The sequence below is a fragment of the Durio zibethinus genome, chromosome 3, assembly GCF_047325235.1.
Source record: "Durio zibethinus cultivar Kanyao isolate XHJ-2024 chromosome 3, ASM4732523v1, whole genome shotgun sequence".
Classification (NCBI taxonomy): domain Eukaryota; kingdom Viridiplantae; phylum Streptophyta; class Magnoliopsida; order Malvales; family Malvaceae; genus Durio; species Durio zibethinus.
In genome coordinates, this window is record NC_143164.1 from 7788560 (window position 1) to 7811567 (window position 23008).

General features: G+C 29.7%; 1 pseudogene; it reads right to left on the minus strand.

The window, feature by feature from the left end:
* Positions 1–291: 291 nt before the first annotated feature.
* Positions 292–18651, minus strand: LOC149519593 (uncharacterized; annotated as a pseudogene).
* Between the last annotated feature and the right edge of the window lie 4357 nt (positions 18652–23008).

The window sequence follows — 23008 nt, forward strand, 5'->3', positions numbered from 1 at the left end:
TGTATTAAATTTTAATATAACATAAAATTAATCACATATTAAATTACTAAAATATCTTTACCATTGGTTTACAGAATTAGACACGTGACATTTTATTAAAAATAATCAAAATTAAATGATTAAGTGAATTAAATAATTATAATTTATATTAAAATAAAAAATTTTAATGTTTTATATTTTAAAATAAAAAATTAATCCATAATAGGCTTGTTCAACAAGAAATTGCAAACCTTTGCATAAAAGCATGATTAATTTGATTATCCTAAAAAAAAGCTATACAAACTCATTTTCTCAAAATAGTCCAAAGTAAACCCCTTTGGCATTAGCTACAAGTTGGGGCGATGACCTAAATGATGAAAAAGATGATGCTGGCAAGTTATAGAAGGGTGAAAGTGACCTCCGACTTGACACTGACCACCATGACAACGTGTCAAGATCCAAAACACAATTGTGTTTAGATTTTTGAGTCCTCATATTGCTTTCTTTTTACCTAAGCAATGGTGATGGGAAACAATGTTAATAATTTAGAATACGATACATCTCACGTTGGATAGATAGATTTAATTATTGATAAATAAAATTAATTTTATATTAATTTTATATATATTTTAAATAATTATATTTTAATAGAAATAATTATCATATGACAAATGGTCATAACATTTTATTATAAATAAATTGTTATTTATAAAAGTCATGATTATACATGTAGACATCAAAATTGTCCGGCCTTAATCAAATTTGCTAATAAGATAATATTATTATTAAATACAATAATAATATAAAAAATACAAAAAAATAAAAGCTAAAAAAAAGGAAAAAAAAAGAGTCGGTGGCAGTGGATGCCGTGCACAGCACCACTACTACCCTCTTATTCACCACCCATGACCCTACCCCTGCCCTTGCCAAGACCCTGTGCTTACCCGAGCACAGGGCCAACACTAATAAACAAAAAAAATAAAGGTAGAAGGAGGCTGGAGCCCGGGGTGCCGTACATGGCACCTTCTCTCTACCAGGCCCTGTGCCACTTGCCCAGGCACAGGGCCACGGTCAGAGCACTATAAATAAAAGCTCCTAGTCGATCCATAAAAAAAAAAAGAGGAAACCCTACCAAAGAAAGCAAAAATAAAAAAAAAAACTTGCCAAAAAAAAATCAACAAAAAACACAGTCATCGTCGAATCAACGAGAAACCCAGCGTTAAAGAGGTACTTGCAACAAAAAAAAAAAGATCATTAGTTTGAGCTTTGTTTAAAAAAAAGAGAAAAAAAGAGAAAAGGTCGAAACTTTTAGCCTCGATCTACGGTGATCAAGGTTATTTTCGGTGAAAAGAACACCAGATCTATAAAAAAGATAAAAAAAAAAAAGCTTCGGGGTGTTTTGAAAGCTTTTCAACATCGGTGACCGATGGCTGGTGGTAAAGCATGGCAGTCGACATGACAAACAACCACCGGTCAATCCGTATAGAGAGAGAAGCTCTGATAAAGGGGAGAGGTAGAGAGAGAGGGGAGGGAAAAATGAGAGAAGAAAAATTTTTTTAGCTTTTATAGAAAGCTGAGATTCAAAACGACGTCGTTTCAGGACGTCGTTTAAGAAAATGGCTGAAATGACGTCGTTTTGCTGAAAGAAAAGATTCACGCATGGATCAGGATCCGACCTGGGATCTGCATAAACAGACCTATCGACCTGACTCCCCTTAGCCCCTGGCCTAATCGGTCCAATCAAACTAGACCTTGACGGACCTACTTCAAACCATTGAACCGATCCAGATCGAGTCGGATCAACCCCAAACCACTGAACCCTATCGGACTGCTGAACCGCCTGGATTGACATTGGCTGGACCGTTGACCGGTTTGATTCAGGTGATTTTGTTTTTAATTTTTTTGAATTTTTTTAAATTATTATTTTGATTATTTTAAATTTTATTATTAATATTTATGCATATTAAAATGTTTAAATTTGCTAGAATAAATTTTTGTTGTTTTATAATATTAATAAATAAGAATAAATAATGAAATATATAGTAAAAGTTTATGATAATTTTGTTATTTTTAAAATAAATCTTATAAAAAAATTCAAGAATAAGAAAAAAATAAGAAAAAAAAATTTTTATTCGATGATATTCAAAGGTACTCCAAGTATTGATACCTACGAAATCTCTAGGTGAGAAGATTTTTTTTAAAATACTGCCAATGTATTAGAGTATTTATTAAAAAATTTTCAATACAATAAAAAATTTCTTTTGTTATAAAATAGTAAATAATAATTAACTAATAAATTAAAAATAAGAAATAAAAATGAGAAAAAAGAAAATTTTATCCGATGATGGGATTTTAAATGTATTTCGAGTAGAGATGCTTTAAGAAGTCCCTATGTGAGAAGATTTTTTTAAATATTACTAGTGTATTGGAATATTTATAGAAAATCTTCAATATAATAAAAATTTCATTTTCTTCAAAGTTTTAAATGAAAAAATTAATAAAAATTAATAAAATTTCTAAATAAAAAATATAATGTGTGCATTAATATATTATCATTTGCATTGCATGAATGGCATAGTTTTTTGCAAAAAATAAATTTGAGCCTCCGAGGATGAGATTTTAAAGTATTCCGAGAAGTAATGCTTATGAAATCTCTAGGTGAGAAATAGTTCTTTCAATGTTACCAACGTATTGGAACATTTTAAGAATTATTTCAATAAAAAGGTTCTAATTTATTTTCCTCGAATAAAATTTGAATAATAAACTTTAAAAAAAACCAATTTCAACAAACAAAGAAAATCAAGAAAATTATTTTTCAAACACCGAAAATAAGACTGTTTTTATCAAAATCAATGGATAACACATAGTTAATTGGTACCATTTTAAACGGGCGCAGTGGGGGTGCTAATCTTTCCCCACAGGTAACCGACTCTTGAACTCAACTATTTCGCAGACCATAAAATTATCTTTTCAATAAATTTTAATTAATTTTAAAATTATATTAAAAGGATAAATTTTAATAGGTGGCCAATCACACATAGCCAAAAAAGATTGGTGGCGACTATGATTTTTTTTATTTTCATTTTCCAAATTCGTCAAACGACTCTAAAATCGTTACGATAGCTTGGCGACTCCACTGGAAAAACTATTTGTTTTCGAGAGTCAAGCAAAAATTAACTACGTGTTATCTTTAAATTTTGATTTAGATAGTTCTAATCGATTTTTTAAATTTTTATTTTTCATTTTCAATAAAAAAGAGGGTAAAAAAAAAAACAAATCAAAAACAAAAAGAAAAAGTTCACACATGCTTTTTTTTTTACTACGCTTCTTATGCTTTATTTTTCTGTATATATTACTTTTGCTAAATTAGGAAACATATACACACACAATAACATGATGCATCTCATACATAAGCTCTATACCCAGGCTTTGTCATTTATAAGAGGAAGTAAAGTACCTATGCTCTCGTGAGGTGATAACCTCCGCAATGGCAAGTGAAATACTTTCACTCAAAGTGAACCTTTTTCGTTCATACCTTGTAATGGGTGAGGATCAGGATACCTTATTAGTCTAGCAGATAACAGTAAAGAACAATTTGAGAACCTTTAGACGGATGTTAACCTAAACCCAAGCATATAATAAGCCTAGGAAGATAACCTTAGGCAGAGGGATACCTTATTAGTCTAGCAGATGACAGTAAGGAACAATTTGAGAACCTTTAGACGGATGTTAACCTAAACCCAAGCATGTAATAAACCTAGAAAGATAACCTTAGGCAGAGCCTTGCCCACCAAAAACGTATAAAAATAAAAGTTATGTGTAATACAAAAATAAAACAAAAAAAAATGTTTTTAATTTCAAATCACATCCTCACACTAACTCAATTTTGTTTTGTTTTGTTTTGTTTTGTTTTTACATAAATCATATCATACAATTCTGCATTAAGGTATTTGCCCTAGGACATCTTTCTCTTGAAAGGTTTTTCATGGATCCCATAAAACTATAGATTTGCTCAAACTCATTTAACAAAAGTTGTATGGAATTAATGAGAAATTTTAGTGCCAAAATTTGTCTAAGAGTAAATATCTCCCATTTGCATTCATGCATCATGTGTACCATTTTTGTTTTTTTTCAAAAAAAATACAAAATAAAAATTTCAACACATGGCATTTTGATTTTTTATAAAGGTTCAAGAATAGCTTGCCTACAAAAAAATTTTGACTCAACCTACTCAACATTCATATAATACCAGAGCTCAAACAAGAATCATTGAATAAGAACAGGTTAGTTGATTTAAAAGGATTGAGAAGGCTCAAGAAGGACTAAAAGAGGATCTTAATAGGATAATGGACATGCTCAAGAATCTGGATAAAAAAAAAGCAGTGGAAGGAAATCCTAGCCTCCAAGAACAATTGCCAGACATGGTGGATCCTATATACCCTTCAAGGTTTGAACCACGGCCAACTCAACCTTCTCAAGAAGTCAGAATTTAAATTCTTACCCACGGAAGATATACTAATCCTTATCCAGGGATGACATTCACACCTGTTCCAAGATAATTCTAAAATTTTACTAATCTTGTCATGGTAGAAAAATCATCTGAGCCAATATCGATTCCAAACTCATATGATTCCAAAGAGAGAGAAAAATTAGAGATAGAGATATTTGAGAAAGTAAAAGATACCAATGCTCAACAGAAGATGAAATTATTAGAAGAAAGACTTAGGGCCATAGAGGGAATGGAGTTTTATGGCTCCACGGATGCAACTAAGCTATGTTTAGTTTCAGATGTGGTCATTCCACCTAAATTCAAGGTCCTTGAGTTTAAAAAATATGATGACACAAAATGTCCAATGACTCATATTATCATGTATTGTCACAAGATGGCGGTACATACTCGTGATGAAAAATTATTGATGTATGTATTTTAAGATAGCCTTATAGGATCTGTAGCTAGATGGTATGTTCAACTAGACAAGAATCATATTTGTTCCTAAAAAGAGCTCTCAAGGGCATTCATTACACAATGCTAGCATGTCATAGATTTAGCTTCAGATCGTTTATCTTTACAGAACATGAAAAATAAGGTAACTGAAAACTTTAAAGAGTATGTATAGGATAAAAATATATGGCTGCACAAGTTCAACCTCCTCTCACTGAAAAAGAGACAACTGTCTTATTTATGAACATCCTGAAAGTATCGTACTATGAGATATTGATAGGCAATGCCACTAAAAGCTTTACAGATATGGTGATATCCGGTGAAATTATTGAAAATACCATAAAGAATGATAAGCTCGATGCAGGAAAGACAAGTGAAGTAAAAAAGGGTGAAGCTCTCAAAAAGAAAGAGAATGAAGCTCAAGTAATGAACTATGTGGGGTAATAGTTCGAAGGTTTCACTTTACACCTTACACCAATGTACCAAACCCATTACCCTCTCATAAACAATGTCACATCCATCCTTTATCCTTGTCAACCATATCAGCCACTACAACAACCAGCTTGTACACCTCATTTTCAACCATCTTTTTGGACACCTAGCTATTCATACAACCATTTTACTACACCCACCATATCAGAACAAAGATCCAATCCAGGTAGTGGTCTAAGAGCCCTAAGAAATATTAAAAAAAATCATTTTTAACCTTATTCTCGTATCTTATACAGAATTGTTACCTCAACTTATCCAGAATCGACTTTTGAAACCTATGCATCTAGAATCCCTTCAACCCCCTTACCCAAAATGGTACGATCCTAATGTAAAATGTGATTACCATAATAAAAATCAAGGTTCTCAACAGAGAACTGTCCTACACTAAATACAAGGTTAGAGATCTCATTAAAGCTAAAAAAATAAAATTGGAAACTAACAGTGATCATCGTGTTATTGAAAACTCTCTACCTTGATATATTGGAAAAGAGATAAATTAAGGGTGTTAAAGCATTGATGTGATGACAGATAAGAAATTGGAGAATGATTTTATGGCTTTTCTTGGGAAATGATGGATACTTCATTTGGTGTTGCAAAGAGGTGGATTGATTCAAAATAAAAAGTATGCCCTTTTTGTTTCTTTTTTCACTTTTGTATTAGACATGTGTATGAACTTCATGACTTGTATGAAAGTTGAATATACCTGCTAAGAGCTTTATTTTTTTTATCTCAAGTTTTTTAAAAAAAAATTTTTTCTCTTCATAATAAAAATCTCAAAAAATTTGGTGGTCATTATTATGAACTTACTCGAATAAAATATTCCCATGTCCTTTTCATGTCTCAAAATCACTTGAAAAAGAAACCTTAATGCTCTAAAACATACAAGTTTAAACTTTGTGATACCTTCCTCAAAGCAACAAACACTGAAATGATCAATATGAAAAAAAAAATTGAAAAAAAAAACTTTTGAGTTCATTGACAATCAGGCAAATATGATGCTCTTTTATCTAGATGTTGGTGATTTGATAGGTGTCAAGACTATGCTTCAAACAAAAAGTCATTTAGATAGCCATGAATACACAAACACACCATTTTTTTCTAGGGGGCATACTGACAGAAGAGCATGATTTTTAGTTGCCTCAAGATTACCTAGTTTAGGGCACGAGGTAATTTCATGATGACGTACACAATTGAGATGAAAATAAACCCTTTCAACATGATTTTCATTGTCACATAAACCTTGCTAACTTATCAAGATATAACAAAGATTGGTTGTGATGTGAGTTGTGAAAACAAGAAAAAAAATAAAAAATAAAAAAATATTGATGGTTACATCGTGTGCTCTAGATATTCAAACGATCCCAAAAAGAAAAAGGAAAAAAAGATGTGATAAAAATAAAATTTTAATTTTTTAAGAAATCACTCTTCAGTATAAAGGACCAGATTTGAGATGACAAATGACCATATTTCCTTATCCTTTCACAAATAAAAAATTATTCATTTGCTATCCGTTTGAGCCTAGTTAATTCTTTCTAAATTAACCTTAATCAAGGATCACTTTTACATTAGGAGAAAAATACAAAGAAAGATTTATTTGATGAAGTCATGAAAGAATGCCTTAAATTACAGGGGCAAATGTTAAACAAATTGAGTTTAGAAGTTTTTAACATATTCCAACAAATATTAAAACATATAAGAAAGAGTAAAAGTGAAAGCAAAAAAAAAGAAGAAAAAGAAAGGAAAAAAGAAATGATTGGATGTTACGACTGAAGGAATAAAAAATGAATGTCCAAAAGAAAGTCCTTCACATGGTATAAAATGATCCTTAGTTCGATCACCTTCAAACACATGTTTTGGGTTTATTTATCAATTCTTTCAGAACTTCGAACCCTTGCCCATATTACATACCTTGAAAAGTCCATTTTGATCTAACATGGACACTTGAATTAAAGAATTTATTCCTTGCAGAATCATCGTGACCAATTTCACTTTTGTCTATTTTCTTAGCAAGATTTGTTTTTCACAAGAATACTTGAGTGCATGATGAAATCATCAAAAACAAAAAAAAAAAACAAAAAAAGGTAAAAAAAATGAAAGAATGAAGCTCTAGGGTGAAAACCTAAAATAGACAATCTAGAGCGAAAATGGGATTGCAACACAAGAACTCATCACAACCAATGATTGAGATGTGTATAAGGGTTATCATAAAAAATCTTAGCCTTGCCCAATATGACCTTGAATTTATTGCAGTTGGTCTTGATATCTATTAAAATACCACATTATGATACTAAAAATGGTATCAAATCTGATTTAACCATTATGGAACCTCCCAAAAAAATTTTGTTGTTAAGCTTAGATAAAAATTCAATTTTCCTATGCATACCTTAGTTTGACAATTAATCATCTAAGCCATTTGAAAAGATAGAATTGCCATATACATAATAATGATCACTATTTTTTAGAGACTTAAAAGTCACTTTGATTCATAATGGTTGACTAAGGAAATTTTTTTTTTAAAGAATTTTGTCATTAAAATAAAATATTTTTAGAGCGAAAAAATAAAATTTTTAATAAAATAAGGGGCAATATGGGAACACAAAAGTATGTTTAATCAATTAAGTTTTTACCATGGTTCAAGGGCTCATTTTCTTCAATTCCCTTTCATCAAATTTGAATTGGTCATATGCATGTTTGATTTAAAGATGAAAAATGAAAAGAAAAGTCAAGAAATCCAAATCGTGAAGAAAGAAAGCAAAATTGATGAAAATGAATAGCAAAGAAAAGATTTGGAATTGTAGTGAAAGATTCAGGATTGAATGAAAAGAACTTTGAAGAAAAGAAGATTTTGGGCAGTAGCATATCTTGATTCTTTAAAAAAAAATGAGCATTTAAACCTTTTGACATTGCATTTGCATTATTAGCTTGTCCTTCATTGATAAAGCATATGTATTTATAGAAGAGATATTTGCATTTCATGTGCATCATTTTAAGAAAAAACATTTGTATTTCATCTGCATCTCATGTGCATAATTTTAAGAAAAGACATTTGCATTTCATTTGCATCATCATTTTAAGAGAAAACACTTGCATCATAATGGTATTCACTAATTTTGGAAGCATTAAGAAGAAAAAAAAAAAGAAGGGCAAAAACATATTCAAAAGATCAAGAATTTTTAAGAATTTCAATGAGATGGCACAAGATGAGAGCTTTAAGTCCAATTTAGCTGGTAAGAAGGTTGTTAACCCAGTGAAATCGACATCAGCCAAGAAAAATATTATGATAAATTATTTTCAAAGTTTTCGGTGGTGATATTCGAGTATTAAAATTTACATTTGCATTTTCTTAGTGGTGAAATCCAAGACATTTTCAAAATCACTCGGTGGTGATATTCGAGTATTAAAAAAGTCATTTACATTCTCTCAATGGGGATATCTGAGTATTAAAGCTTGAATTACATTTTTTCAATGGTGATATTCGAGTTTCCTTCGGTGGTAATATCTAAAGTCTTTTGCATATTCTCGATGGTGATATCCGAGTTTAAAATTTGAATTTGCATTTGCATTCTTTCGACGGTGATATCCGAGTATTAAAGTTTGAATTACATTTTCTCGGTGGTGATATTCAAGTTTTTTTAGGTGGTGATATCTAAAGTCTTTTGCATCTTCTCAGTGGAGATATCTGAGTGTTAAGGTTTGAATTGCATCTTCTTAATGATGATATTTGAATATTAAAGCTTGAATTACATTTTTTTGATAGTGATATTCGAGTTTCCTTTGGTGGCGATATCTAAAATCTTTTGCATATTCTCGATGGTGATATCTAAGTTTAAAGTTTAAATTTGTATTTACATTTTTTCGATGGTGATATCCGAGTATTAAAGCTTGAATTGCATTTTTTCGATGGTGATATTCGAGTTTAAAGTTTAAATTTGCATTTGCATTCTCTCGACGGTGATATTCGAGTATTAAAGCTTGAATTACATTTTCTCGATGGTGATATTCAAGTTTCCTTCAGTGGCAATATCTGAAGTATTTTACATATTCTCGACGGTGATATCCGAGTTTAAAGTTTGAATTTACATTTGCATTTTCTTGGTGGGAATATCCAAGTATTAAAGCTTGAATTGCATTTTCTCGATGGTGATATGATAGTTTTCTTCGGTGGTAATATCCGAAGTCTTTTGCATATTTTCGGTGGTGATATTCGAGTTTAAAGTTTGAATTTACATTTGCATTCTCTCGACGGTGATATGTGAGTATTAAAGCTTGAATTGTATTTTCTCTATGGTGATATTCGAATTTCCTTCGATGGCGATATCTGAAGTCTTTTACATATTCTCGGTGGTGATGTCTGAGTATAAAGTTTGAATTTGCATTTGTATTTTCTCAACGATGATATCTGAGTATTAAAGCTTGAATTACATTTTTTCGATGGTGATATTCGAGTTTTTTTCGGTGGCGATATCCGAAGTCTTTTACATATTCTCGATGATAATATCCAAGTTTAAAGTTTGAATTTACATTTGTATTTTCTCGAAGGTGATATCCAAGTATTAAAACTTGAATTGCATTTTCTCGATGGTGATATTAGAGTTTCCTTCGGTAGCGATATCCGAAGTCATTTGTATATTCTCGGTAGTGATATCCGAGTTTAAAGTTTGAATTTGCATTTACATTCTCTCGATAGTGATATTTTATCCAAGTATTAAAGCTTGAATTACATTTTCTTGATGGTGATATTCGAGTTTCTTTCGGTGGTGATATCCAAAATATTTTGCATATTCTCGGTGGTGATATCTGAGTTTAAAGTTTGAATTTGCATTTGCATTTCCTCAGTGGTGATATTCGAGTATTAAAGCTTGAATTGCATTTTCTCGATGGTGATATTTGAGTTTCCTTCGGTGACGATATCTGAAGTTATTTGCATCTTCTTGGTGGTGATATCCGAGATTATTTATCCTTCGATAGTAATATTCAAAGTTATTTTTTAATGGATTTTTAAAGTTGTTAACCCTCTACTAAGGGGAGCCTTTTTCAAGATGAGAATTTTAAAGTCATTAAGCTTTTGCTGAGATGAGCTTTTTTACAATAAATTTTTAAAGTCGTTGAGCTTCTGTTGAAAGGAGCTTTTTAAAATGAATTTTTAAAGTTATTGAGCATCTGCTGAGGGGAGCCTTTTTCAAGATGAGACTTTTTTTAAAGTCGTTGAGCCTCTGCTAAGAGGAGCTTTTTAGAATAAATTTTTAAAGTTATTGAGCCTCTGCTGATAGGAGCCTTTTAAAATGAATTTTTAAAGTTGTTGAACCTTTGCTGAGGGGAGCTTTTTTCAAGATGAGACTTTCTTTAAAGTCATTGAGCCTCTACTGAGAGGAGCTTTTTAGAATGAATTTTTAAAGTCATTGAGCCTTTGCTGAAATGAGCTTTTTAAAATTAATTTTTAAAGTTGTTAAGCCTCTGCTAAGATGGGCCTTCTTCAATATGAAACTTTCTTTAAAATTAATGAGCCTTTGCTGAGAAAAGCTTTGTTTAAAATGAGAATTTTTAAAGTTGCTAAGCCTCTACTGAAATGAGTCTTTTTCATATTTTAAATTTTCAAAAGCTGTCGAGCCTCGAGTAAGAGGAGCATTTCGATTTGATGAGAAAAGCTTTCTGATTAGTTTGTATCATATAAAAAAAAAACTTTCCTAAACAAAATTAATATATTTGTCTTTGCACTATTCTTGATTCTCAGCAATATGAAAAGAAAGGCAACTGTAGACATCAAATTTGTTCGACCTTGATCAAATTTGCTAATAAGATAATGTTATTATTAAATACAATAATAATATAAAAATATAAAAAAAAAACAAAAGCTAAAAAACAAAAAAGAATAAATAAAAGAGCTAGTGGCAATGGGTGCCGTGCACGACACTGCCACCCCCTTGTTCACCACCTATGCCCTCTACCCCTGTTAGGACCCTATGCTTACTTGGGCATAGGGTCAACACCAGTAAATAGAAAAAATAAAGGTAAAGGGAGGCTGGAGCCTGGGGTGCCACACATGACACCCTCTCTCTGCCAGGCCCTGTGCCACCTGCCCAAGCATAAGGCTATGGTCAGAGATCTATAAATAGAGCTCCTTGTGGATCCACAAAAAAAAATAGAGGATGAGACCCTACCAAAGAAAGCAAAAATAAAAAAAACAAAAAAAAACAACAAAATCAACAAAAAAATTGAAAAAAAAACAATAAAATCAACAAAAAAACACAGTCATCGTCGAATCGACGACAAACCCAATGCCAAAGAGGTACCTATAACAAAAAAAAATCATTAGTTTGAGTTTTGTTTAAAAAGAAAGAGAAAAGAACACTAGATTTGGGAAAAAGATAAACAAAAGAAGCTTCGGGTGTTTTGAAAGCTTTTCGGCATCAGCGATCGACAGCGGATGGTGAAGCACGATAGTTGACACAATGGACGGCCACCAACCGATTCGTCTAGAGAGAGAAGCTCTAAGAAATGAGAGAGGTAGAGAGAGAGAGGGAAGGGAAAAATGAGAGAAGAAATTTTTTTTTAGCTTTTATAGAAGGTTGAGATTTAAAATGACGTCGTTTAAGGAAAAGGTTGAAACGATGTCGTTTTGCAGATGAGAGGATCCGCGCGTGGATCAGGATCTGACTTGGGATCTGTGCAAATCGACCCATCGATCTGACTCCCTTTAGCCCTAGGCCTGACTGGTCTAATCGAACCAGACCGTGCTAGACCCGCCCCAAACCGTTGAACCGATCCAGACTAAGCTGGATCAACCCTGAACCGCTGAACCTAATCAAACCATCAAACTGCCCGAATCGACGTTGACTAGACCATTGACTAGTCCGGTTCAGGTGAATTTTTTTTTTTGAATTTTTTTAAAATATTATTTTTGTTATTTTAAATTTTTTTATTAATATTTATGCATATTAAAATGTTTAAATTTGCTAGAATAAATTTTTGTTGTTTTATAATATTAATAAATAAGAATAAATAATGAAATATATAGTAAAAATTTGTGATAATTTTGTTATTTTTAAAATAAATCTTATAAAATAAGAAAAAAAAATTTTTTATCCGACGATGAGATTCAAAAGTACTCCGAATAGTGATACCTACGAAATCTCTAGGTGAGAAGATTTTTTTTAAATACTGCCAGTATATTAGAATATTTATTAAAAAATTTTTAATACAACAAAAATTTTCTTTTGTTATAAAATAGTAAATAATAATTAACTAGTAAATTAAGAATAAGCAATAAAAATGAGAAAAAAAGAAATTTTATCTGATGATGAGATTCTAAAAGTATTCCGAGTAGAGATGCTTTAAGAAATCCCTAGGTGAGAAGATTATTTTAAATATTACCAATATATTGAAATATTTATAGAAAATCTTCAATATAATAAAAATTCTATTTTCTTCAAAGTTTTAAATGGAAAAATTAATAAAATTTCTAAATAAAATTATAATGTGTGCATTAACATATTATCATTTGCATTGCATGCATGGCAGAGTTTTTTGCAAAAAATAAATTTGAGCCTCCGAGGATGAGATTTTAAGGTATTTTGAGAAGCGATACCTAAGAAATCTCTAGGTTAGAAAGAGTTCTTTTAACGTTACCAACGTATTAGAACATTTTAAGAATTATTTCAATAAAAAGATTTTAATTTATTTTCCTCAAATAAAATTTGAATAATAAACTTAAAAAAAAAAAATCAATTTCAACAAACAAAGAAAATCAAGAAATTATTTTTCGAACACCGAAAATAAGATTGTTTTTTACCAAATCAATGGATAACACAGTTAATTGGTACCGTTTTAAACGAGCACTGTGGGGATGCTAATCCTTCTCCACACGTAACCAACTCTCGAACCCAGATTGTTCCACAAACAATAAAATTATCTTTTTAATTAATTTTAATTAATTTTAAAATTTTATTAAAAGGATAAATTTTAATAGATGGTCAATCGCACCTAACTAAAAAAGATTAGTAGTGACTCAAATTTTTTTTATTTTCATTTTTCAAATTCGTCAGGCGACTCCAAAACCGTTACGACAATACAGAGATCATAACCATTTGAATAGAAGTTTATATATGTTCATTCATTATAAATAAATATTTCAGTATAACTATTTTCACTAACCATTTTCACTACTTTTGATTGAAGAGTTTGAGGCTTTGTTGTATTCTAAAGGCATAATTACTTTTAAGAAAAGTGTTTTTCATGCCTCAAAGCTAAAATTCTTTTCTATTATTTAATTTCTCTTATTTATTTTTTCTAACAATTTAAAGACAATTATGATAATTTTATATTTCATATGAGAAAGATACAAGGAAAAAAATTGACATGATTTGGGGATCAATATTAAAGGATACTCAAGGTGTCAAAGGATTAATGTTTCCATGGACCAAAATGTTAATTTTTATAAAGATTTTCATTAGAGGTATGTATTTTATTTTTTGCGTAATTACTAGTAAGAAAATTGACTGAATGAGATAAATATGTTAACAATCAATTTCATTAGTGTGTAAAGTCAAAACACAATATATAAAATATTGATTACATTGTATAAATTTATGCATATACTGAAATTGGCTTCACAATTGGGTTTAATAAATTATGTTATATGTATTTGAAAAATCAATGCTTATAAAGATTGAGATGGAAAATAGCCTAAAAACATTAAAAAAAGGAAAGACATGAATTTATCTACAACCAAAAGAATTATTACTTGTTATCAAGTAATGAATTAAATTAGGTTCTAATGGAATGGCCGATTGTTTAGTTGTCATGTCTTGATTATCTATTGAATAGGCAAATTGTCCCATGATTTTTATGAAAACAATTAGAAATGGGTAAAAGAATTTACCATGAAAAATTATTTATAAGTGGAGAATATATGTAAAAAATAAGATTTGACTGCAAGATTAGTTTTACTTTTAAATCATGGCACCAAAATTGAGATAATAAGTTGAGTTAAGCTATTTATATGGTTCTATCTTTATTGGTTATTTATAGATCAAAGGTTGATATATATATTTTAAAATTTATTATTGGTTCAAATTTTGACTAGTGTTCAATTTTTATGAAAATCAATTAAAATTAAATTGATGTATGTGAATAATTATTATTAAGATATGGTGTTTCATGGATTAATCAGTGGATAATAAACCAAATAATTGTTATTATCAGAAACATAGGCAGTGTGACATGTATTTTGCATGCTAGGTGTGTTACACTAGAAATGATTTTACAAAATAAAATTTTATTATGAACAATCACAAAGTCAAAATCATAAATAGCCATTAAAGAGTTAATCAATGGTTACATAAAAGCATTGTTGCTTTTCGCAAATGGGATATTAATTAAAAAAAATGGCATGTCATTAAAAATATTGAAGCATTCATCAGTTACTAGCATTTTGAAATATGCTCATCAATGTCTAATTAGTCATATTTATAAATTAGAAAAGAACATGCAAATTCAATGTTCCAAAGTCACCAACACATGTATGTGTTTAATTCCATTTTGTGATGGCTTGGAGAATATTGGTATAGTTTGCCATATATTACGAAAATGAACTGAATAAGATGGAATTTTTTTTTATACATATAAGAAAGATATGGACCATGGAGATAGAATGCTATCATTCAATTAATACAGTATTAGTTAAAGACAATAAAGATATTTTTACTTCTTGTACCTGAAAAAATGGCCTTTTGTAGGCTGCTAAAATGAAAAGTGAACAAGTTTTTAAGATTTTCAATAATTTCATAAGAATGGCAAGGATGTGGCTAGTTATACATCTTATCAACATATGGCTTAGATAATAATATTGGTTTGTGAAAGTCATAAGCCTTGGAGTTAGCCAATTAATGATTTAACCAATGCAAATTCATCACAAAATTTTGCATGAAATATTAGTATAACTCATATTATAATTATTGTTTATACTATTATATAAAAATAATTCTTTGGATTCATGTTTCATTACTTACGTTGATATGGTGATCTATATATGAACATATTGATTACAAAATGATTGTGAAAGTATTTGAAATTGGAGTTAAATATACTATGGACTCTTATTATACATAGGCATATTGTTCATATGAGTAAAGTTTGAATTTATTATATATCTGAAAATGTTATAACCAATTAAAAGTGGTAAATAACGAAGATATATAAACTATATAATGGAGGAGAAATAAAGTTCTCATAAAATTTTGAAATCAAGTTTAGAGGTTTTAATAGTCATGAACTTTGAATTGGCCATTGGGCAATTAATATATGCATTGGAAACTCATGATAACATTTGAGAGAGCCGGTTTTCAATAAAAGCTATTACTATAAATGAGATAACTTCAATTGCTAAATCTACATGATTTGTAGGTATGATGTTGATTATTATGGTTAGCTTAGAATAGCCATAAGCCAAAATTGATGCCATAATCTTGATCATGTTGTGATAATTTTTTTTTATGTATATGATCTAATTCATGGATTGTACAAATGATTTATCATCTATGATATTATATAGTTAAAATTTTAAAGTATATTTACTTTGGAAGCCATTAGTGATTCAAAGGTCTTGTGAATATGAAAACTTTTGTAATAGTAAAAGGAATACTATTTAATCTATTAGGATGATGGAAATGGTTTGTTCATGGTAATAAAAATTATTAATGGTGTCCATGATGAAATAAATTCATATAATTATTTATGAATTGACATAACAAGTCTTAAAAGAAGACTATAGAAGCGTGGTTATATTTGAAATTTGCTTATTGATGTAAACTCTTATATTGAGTTAAAATATAAAAGTTTTGGAACTTTTATAGAAATATTAAGATATTTGCTAATTATCTTTTACTAATGGTGGATTTGGAGGCCTCTTACTTAAAAAAAAAAATCACCAAACAGTGAAAAGATAAATGAAATGACAACTTGATTAAATATGCATGATATCTTAACAATTGAATGAGTCATTCTTTAATAAAAGAATGCATACTTACACATAGTAGGGGTAATAAGAATCAAAAGAAATAAAAATTACCACCATAGTGTTGTAAGATTCTAGTATAATTTTATGAGCAAATTATACAAGCTAATAAGTTTAGACATTTATTAAAGTAAAATAATAAAAAGGTCCTTAAAAATCTTTAAATGGTTTGATTTATTCATTCAGTTTATCCAATTGTACTAAAAGTATAATTATATTAAATATAAATATAACAGTATGGAAAAAAATGGTTTAAATTTATGATTACAGAGAGTTATGGCCACAATTAATACCAACTATTTCTTGAAATGATAAGAATGAGGCAACAATGTCTAGAGCATATAAGTGATATGCAAAATGAAAAGTTCAAACATATTAGCTTGAAGTGATTATATTAGAGATTCAATCTCAAATGTGAGTAATTACCATAAAAAAAAATTGAATTCCAAGATATTGGCTAGTAGTACTACAAGTAGAATGGATTTAAACCCTTACTATTAGATATCAATAATGGGAATCCAACTTTGAATTAGTAACCTCTAATTACAAAGTTTAATGGGTAAAAGAAAGTTATTATTCTATGTCTGTTAAGTACTAGTAAAATCCATTCAAATTTTAGAAACTAGTGTGATCCATTGCATGGGGGATGATAAGTATTTATACTTTTAATGGAGTTTTAAATGACTAAAGTAATAGAGATATGATGAAAACTCTACCTAAATAAATATAAAAGTAGTGTTGCTTCAACAAAAAAAATTGGGATATATCTTGTAAATGTTTATAAATAGGATAAGCACATGGCCATAATAGTACTAAAAAGAGTTATAAACCTCTGATAGAATAATAAATAAGTATTATGTGTATTGTATCTTCAATTTTAACATTAGGAGTTGAAATTTAATTTGCGGACACTATCAACTTCGTTAGAATTCTAAGATATATATATACGCTAAATTGAATGTTTAAATAAAAAAATACCTTATTGTATTCATAATATTTATTTGTGTGAAATGTTTAAAAATTAAGCACCAACATTCCAAACTAGTGAGGGATTATTAGTAGTTTAAAATGTAATGCATCTCACCTTGGATAAAAAGATTTAATTATGGATAAATAAAATTAAAATTTGTATTAATTTTATTTATATTTTAAATAATTATATTTTAATAGAAACAATTATTATATGACAAATGGTCATAACTGTTTGAATATAAATAAATTGTTATTCATAAAAGTTATGATTATACAAAAAGTCATAACCATCTGAATTGAAGTTTATATATGTTCATTTATTATAAATAAATATTTTAATATAATAATTTTTACTACTTCTGATTGGAAAGTTTAATGCTTTATTATATCTTAAAGACATAATTACCTTAAAGAAAGTATTTTTGATGCCTTAAAAGCTATATATATATGTTTTTTTATTATTTCTCTTTTTTTATTTATTTTTTCTAACAAACACCCGGGTGAAACACATTCTGATTGGACCCGGGCGGGTTGATCAAACCGCCAACGCTCGGAACGGGCACGTGGGTAGACCTGAAAGAGTGACTTCGAGGCTTCGGAGTTAGGAGCAACTAGGATCCAGCTGGTTGTGGTTTAAGCTTTTGTTGAGGAGGTCCTGGTGGAGTTGGCAATGAACGTAGGTTTATAAAAGGTGATGCTGGTGGCGGCAATGGTGGCGGTGGTTGCTTTTACTTTTGCTGTATCCGCTTCTGTTTCAGTGGTAGCGATTGTTCTTGTTGTTTTTGCTGTTGTTGGACCTTGGGAACACCGGTTGGATCTCCCACTTAAAGGAACAGCTCCAGGTTTTTTGAAGGAATCATCTACTGCCACTTTTTTAAGGGGAATAGCTATCAAAGTATAATACAAAGAGTAAAAGCAACTGATCGTAAAACAAACATCTATCATCCGGGGTGAGTCCATGTCTTTATATATAATTGGGGTGGCAGAAAGTTGAGTCTTGGCGGGATTAAAGAAAGGCATGAAGATGGGGTTGGTGGAATCGATGCACGTATTTGAGTTTGACTTTAGGGTTCATTAGAGGCGAAGGCTGTTTCAATCATAAAAACAGAAGAAAGTGAATGAGACAGAAGATTCAAACATCTGCTAGTACTTGAGCTAGACTTTTCACCATAAAATTCGAAATCAGATGAGGGATTTTCCTTTGATTTGGGATAATGGGATCTAATTTCACTATCAAATGGAACTTGCAGCTCTGGGTTTTTTGAATTGTCGTATTAGAATAGTAAAAAATCCAAAAAACTGTTTCTCGAAAGGGGCAATCTTAGCATCAGAGACCAAACCTGATAACTGCCATAGCTAGGCCAGCTATGGAGATTTGAAATTTGGGTTCCACCAGACATTATCATTAAGAGCTGCACTGGTATTGTGTTCCATTTAAATATATTTGTCATGTTATCCTACGATATCAGTGACAAGCCCGTTGCAAACGGTAGGATTGGCTATGAATTGAATCATACGCAGCAATCATCATGCAGGAAACCCCAAGCAACTGTAGTCGTCGCCTGTTAATTGAATTGCCACAAAGATAACGATCACTACAGTTCACTGTCAAAAGTAATGTCTCTGGTACAAGTCTATATTCTTCACCCACGCACAGTTGAAGTCATAAGGCAATTCTAAATGAGAAAAAACTGCACATTATAGTAAATTATAGGTCTTTGATGAATTTCTTGCTTTGGTTGGTGATGTCGCTAAGAGCTGGTCTCTTCTTAGCCAATTGTGGTTTCCCTGCAGCCTTTAGGTTGTCTAGGATCGGCAACTTTGGTGGACATTTCCTTGGAACTTAGGCAAGGTTGGGGAAGAGCCTTGCCGCTTTTTGTCCGAAGACTTGATAAAATTAAGAAAAGAGTAGTTATTTCATTTAAATAGCTAAATAAAAACCTTTTTCCTTTGATATAGGAGTGTTGAATAGGTCCAACAAAAGAACTTATAACATAAAAATGGATTGTGTAAAAATTTATAGATTTTTTTTATTATTTATCTAGTTATTATGGTAAGATAAATGTAAATAAAAAGAAAGAAATGAGAGGCGAGGGGGTGACTCGTGAGTGTCGCAGGGGAAGGGAAGTGCCTTTTTGTTATTTGATCTTCACTCTTTTCAGTAAAAGAGGAGTGAAAAAGTGTTTGGTTGATTTCAAAGGTGAAGAGATCTTTGCCGTTCGTATGGAATGAATGGAGTAATCTCGGCCATCTATTTCGGTTAAATACAAAAATGGCCCAATCAGGCCCAATGCAATAGATGACGTATCTATGATTTCGTGCTTTCAGACCTTTAGGGCTTTCAATCAAGAAAATACTAAGTGGACCAAAAGTTAAGAGAAGCAATTTTTTTACGATTTTATATATGGGATTTTTTTTATTTAACTGTTTATCGATAAGGCAGTTGAGTGAGGAGAACAATTTCTCTTTGCTTTTTAATTAAGATTCAATCATGGTAAAGAGCATTTTAAGATTTAAATTTTAAATGTATTGGGTTACTGTATGAGAATATACTTTTAAAATTACTTAAAATTGAAATTGTCGTAAGTAAAACTTGAGAATACTCCGTCATATTATAAATCAGATTATATTATGTTGTTTTTCAAATATATACCAGTGGTTTTAGAGTCAAATATTCATAACAAAAAATCTCGTAGAGTTTTATATCATTTCATGGTCAATTATGAAATTATCTTTTCTATATAGCATATTAGCCATTGTTATTATATCTTGATTCTTCATTCATATGGTTACGAAAAAATTGCAAGATGAATAATAAACTATACGATTGAAATCATTAAAGGATAATATTTATTGTTAAAAAGTATTTTGAGAATATGTTAGTTTTAAAACCTTTGTTTTATTTGCCTTCCATATAAAAAATTTGCTATATTACATTTCATATGATCGGGTGTCTATTGTGTTATTTTGATTTAAAATTTAAAATAAGTATCATTGGTTATTTTGTAATATAGTAGAAGGTATTTATCAAACTTTGTTTTGAATATAATTTTCTCTCTAAATGATCTTAAAGATGTATTCCCTCAAATTGGTCTGATGCAATCAGGATTTTATTTTTAAAATACTTCTCACAAAAGATCAAACCTAAATTGACAAGGAAATAAAAGTCTTACCCCTTACGAATTGGGCTAACCCTATTAAATATTGACTCAAATTTTAATTGAAAATTAGTTTGATTTTCAGTAAAATTTTATTAGTTAAAGAATTACTTTGATAATTAAGTTTATTTAAGCATAAATATTCTTAATAGGTAAGAGTTAGTAATAGGAATTCTTTGTGATAAAGCAATGGAGCTTTATAAACATAGAGTAAGTATTAACTTTTAGACTTATAAGAAAAAGTTATGAGATCTTTATATGAAAGATGGTTTGTTGGGATGTGAAAAAAAGTTTGTTTGAGAAAACACCAATTGTATAGGATCAAGGATATTTTATAGGTTATACACTAGAGAGTATGGAAACTAAAATTGTTTCAGAGGCTCGAGATTAGTGCTTATGTATAGTATTTTGTACTTTTTATAATCTCCACATTTATAATAAATTTTCTCTTTCATTCGTGGATGTAGGCAATTTGGTTGAATCACATTAAATATTGTCTTTTGCATGTGATTTATTTTGTGTTGATCTTAGTGTGGAATTTGTTTCTACTTTAAAAAAATTTCAACAAGCGGTATCAGAGCTAGGTCGTTAACATCTCTTCATGAACCAGGTATAAAAGCTTTCCTTATTGCCCGATATATGAAAGGGAGAGATTATTGAAGTTATCCTACATTGATTGTAAAAGGGGATTTTTTGTTGTAAATTGTATTCGTGAGATCAAAGACATGTAAGAAAAGATATTGCAAGAAGGTGTTAGTTGCAGGTGAAATCAATTGGATGAAGTTGATTTTGCTACACATGAGTATTAACCATTTATGTGAATCAGGTAGAGTCAGTACTGATTCAACTATGTGTAGTCAAGATTTCTTGAAGGTTAATGTGATGGTAAAATTTGTGTCAAAGTGAAAATTTATTAGATATTAACTTAAATTCTAATTGGAAATCTATTTGAATTCCAGTAAAATTCTATTAGTTAAATAATTATTTGACAATTAAGTTTATTTAAAGATAAATATTCTTAATGAGTAAGAGTTCTTAGTAAATAAGAATTCTTGGTAATCAAGTAATGAAGCGTTATAAATATAGAGTAAGTATTAACTTTTAAAATTGTGAGAAAGAGTTATGAGATTTCTATATGAAAGATAGGTTTGTAAGGATGTGAAAAAAAATTTATTTAGGAAAACATCAGTTGTATGGGATAAAAGATATTCCATAGGTTATACACTAAGGAGTATGGAAACTAAGATTGTTTCAGAGGTTTGAGATTAGTACTTGTTTATGATATTTTGTACTTTTTATAATCTCTACATTTATAGTAGATTTTTTCTCTTATCCATGGATGAAGTTAATTAAGCTGAACCACGTTAAATATTGTCTCTTACGTGTAATTTATTTTGTTTTGATTTTATTGTGAAATTTATTTCTGTTTAAAAAAAAAAACCCAATAAGTGGTATCAACCCTAGGTTGCTAACATCTCCTCATGAGCCATATATAGAAGCTTTCTCTTATGGCTTAATGTGTGAAAGGGATAGATTATTGAGGTTATCTCACATTAATTATGGAAAAGGATTTGCTATTATAGATTTTGTTTGTGAGATTGAAGAGATACAAAAGAAAATGCTACAACAAAGCATTAGTTGTAGGTGAAGTCAATTGGATGAAGTTGATTTGGCTGCACATGGGTATTAACCACTTATGTAAATCAAGTGGAGTCAACACTGATTCAACTGTGTAGTCGGGGTTTCTTGAAGGTCAACATGATGGTAGAATTTATGTCAAGATAAAAATTTGTTAGATATTGACTCAAATTCTAATTGAGAATCAGTTTGAATTTTAGTGAAATTTTATTAGTTAAAGAATTAGTTAGTAATTAAGTTTATTTAAGGATAAAATATTCTTAATGGGTAAGAGTTCTTAGTAATAGGAATTCTTGGTGATAAAATAATTGAGTTTTATAAATATAGAGTAGGTATTAACTTTTAAAATTATGAAAGAAAGTTATGAGATCTCTATATGAAAAATAGGTTTGTAGGGATGTGAAAAGGACTTTGTTTGGGAAACATCGATTGTATGGGATAAAAGATATTCCATAGGTTATACACTAGGGAACATGAAAACTAAGATTATTTCAGGGGTTTGAGATTAGTGTTTGTTTATAGTGTTTTGTACTATTTGTAATCTCTACATTTATAGTAGATTTTCTCTCTCATTTGTAGATGTAAACAATTAGGTTGAACCACATTAAATATTGTCTTTTGTGTGTGATTTATTTTGTGTTGATCTCATTGTGAAATTTGTTTATGTTTTTAAAAAATTCTCAACAAATCCCTTTTGGTTAAATATCGTAGCATTTAACTCACAATTAAGTATGTTATCTTTTTGCTTAACAAGTTGAGTTATAATCCTTTTTTTGAAATAAAGAAAAAAACAAATATAAAGAAAAATGAAAAATA